Source organism: Schistocerca cancellata, unplaced genomic scaffold (genome assembly GCF_023864275.1).
Source record: "Schistocerca cancellata isolate TAMUIC-IGC-003103 unplaced genomic scaffold, iqSchCanc2.1 HiC_scaffold_975, whole genome shotgun sequence".
Classification (NCBI taxonomy): domain Eukaryota; kingdom Metazoa; phylum Arthropoda; class Insecta; order Orthoptera; family Acrididae; genus Schistocerca; species Schistocerca cancellata.
In genome coordinates this window covers 42,501-45,000 of record NW_026046983.1, presented here as the reverse complement: position 1 = coordinate 45,000, position 2,500 = coordinate 42,501, and the positions used below count along the sequence as shown (strand labels likewise).

The window sequence follows — 2,500 nt, the reverse complement described above, 5'->3', positions numbered from 1 at the left end:
CGTTTTCACCTTAATGCGGCTTGTACTGAGACATGCATGGCTTAATCTTTGAGACAAGCATATGACTACTGGCAGGATCAACCAGGGAGCTGCGTCAACTAGAGCTGAGCAGCCGGCCGCCCGGGAGTGTGTCCCAGGGGCCCGCGCGAACACGCAAGCGTCCGCTCAATTATTCTGCAAACAGGAGGAGGCTGAGCTCCCCTGCACAATACACCTCGAAACCCTCTCAGGTCCCGGCGGCGCGCAGCGCCGTCCTAAGTACTTGGTCGGGTTCGAGAGAGGCGCAATCGCCCGGAGTTAGGCGAGTAGACGCTTTAGGTGCGACCACCCGTGCTCCCAACTGAGCTTGCCGCTGCCGACAGAGGCCCGGGAGCGTGCTGTCGTGGCATTGCCGGCGGGAGACAACACGCGCCACCTACGGTGACCGGCAGCTCCAACGCCAGCGCCACAGAAGGGCAAAGGCCCCACGTGGGTGCCGAAGCGAACTCTCCCAGCACAGCGCACGTGCCAACACGTCTGCACAACTGCGATACAAACCACCAGCGAGAACCGCTGGGGCGACCGAGCAGCAGACGGCGTCGCGGCGCCGAGTGCCGGGCGGCGGCGCATCCTCAACGCACACAGTCCTCAATCGGACCAGCACACTGCAGATGTCCACCGCGCTTCGCACCGGGCCGGCGAGGACCCACTTTGGCTGCACGGCGCCGCGCGCAGGGTGCCCCGGCGCGCAGCTGCGCCGCCTGCCGCGTCCGTCGGCCGGCGCGCCTGCCACTGGGCGCCCCCACCAGCCGGCTGTAGCGCGTGCGCCCACGCACCGCGCGGCCAGCACGCCGGGCGGCCCCCCCTCACCGGCCGGGGACAGTCCCACCCACCCACAGCCGCGTATCGCTTCACACCCAGATTCACATTCACGTTCGTTGGTATGGTGGGGACCGCTTCGTAGCTGTACCGATCGTTGCCCTCACAGATGTACCTCCAGCAAGGACAACCGCACCACAACGGGTTACCAGTTGTTCATTTGCGTAACGTCACCAGTAAACGTACACGTCCATCCCCGTTTGCAAAGTCAACTATTATTGCATGCCTGCCTGTCAGGTGTCAAGACACACTACATCCGCTCACATCCACGCAACAAAATGTGCCCGACTAGAGGGCACGTGGAAGGTGCCCCCGTACGTATGCGATGTCCATTGCGCGACCAACTGTCAACCGGCCTCTGTAGCATGTCGCAGATGTGGAACGCGGGGCACCGTGCTATCACATTGTGTGAGAAGAGACTACTACGTCTGCATACACGCGCCACTACATGAACAGACGGCTCATGCTGATCGCCATCCACTGCGTCCATTACTCCCACACGTCTCTATGGCGTACCACACTGCAATGCAGCTGTTATGGGGAGATGACACGTAGCTGTGTACACAACATTCTGAGCGGGTTGCGGTTGGACAATACATTAATGTAACGTGTCATATGCCAATTACAGAGCAGGGTAAGGCACAACTTGGGTTAGGTTAAGGCACAACTTGGGTTAGGTTAAGGCACAACTTGGGTTAGGTTAAGGCACAACTTGGGTTAGGTTAAGGCACAACTTGGGTTAGGTTAAGGCACAACTTGGGTTAGGTTAAGGCACAACTTGGGTTAGGTTAAGGCACAACTTGGGTTAGGTTAAGGCACAACTTGGGTTAGGTTAAGGCACAACTTGGGTTAGGTTAAGGCACAACTTGGGTTAGGTTAAGGCACAACTTGGGTTAGGTTAAGGCACAACTTGGGTTAGGTTAAGGCACAACTTGGGTTAGGTTAAGGCACAACGTGGGTTAGGTTAAGGCACAACGTGGGTTAGGTTAAGGCACAACGTGGGTTAGGTTAAGGCACAATGTGGGTTAGGTTAAGGCACAATGTGGGTTAGGTTAAGGCACAATGTGGGGGTAGATTGCGGTACAAATTGCATTACATTGCGGTGCAAATTGCATTACATTGCGGTGCAAATTGAGTTACATTGCGGTGCAAATTGAGTTACATTGCGGTGCAAATTGAGTTACATTGCGGTGCAAATTGAGTTACATTGCGGTGCAAATTGAGTTACATTGCGGTGCAAATTGAGTTACATTGCGGTGCAAATTGAGTTACATTGCGGTGCAAATTGAGTTACATTGCGGTGCAAATTGAGTTACATTGCGGTGCAAATTGCGTTACATTGCGGTGCAAATTGCGTTACATTGCGGTGCAAATTGCGTTACATTGCGGTGCAAATTGCGTTACATTGCGGTGCAAATTGCGTTACATTGCGGTGCAAATTGCGTTACATTGCGGTGCAAATTGCGTTACATTGCGGTGCAAATTGCGTTACATTGCGGTGCAAATTGCGTTACATTGCGGTGCAAATTGCGTTACATTGCGGTGCAAATTGCGTTACATTGCGGTGCAAATTGAGGTAGGTTAAGGTGCAACACAGGTTAGGTTAAGGTGCAACATAGGTTAGGTTAAGGTGCAAGATGGG

The 2,500-nt window shown here is 54.8% G+C and overlaps 1 non-coding gene across 1 annotated transcript in view; it reads right to left on the bottom strand.

Moving 5' to 3' along the window:
- LOC126150150 (small subunit ribosomal RNA) overlaps nt 1–88 on the bottom strand; it is a 1,909-nt gene extending 1,821 nt beyond the window's left edge. The window contains exon 1 of the ribosomal RNA XR_007531347.1: nt 1–88. This exon is cut by the window's left edge and continues 1,821 nt beyond it. This is a non-coding gene — a ribosomal RNA (small subunit ribosomal RNA).
- Nucleotides 89–2,500: the final 2,412 nt, after the last annotated feature.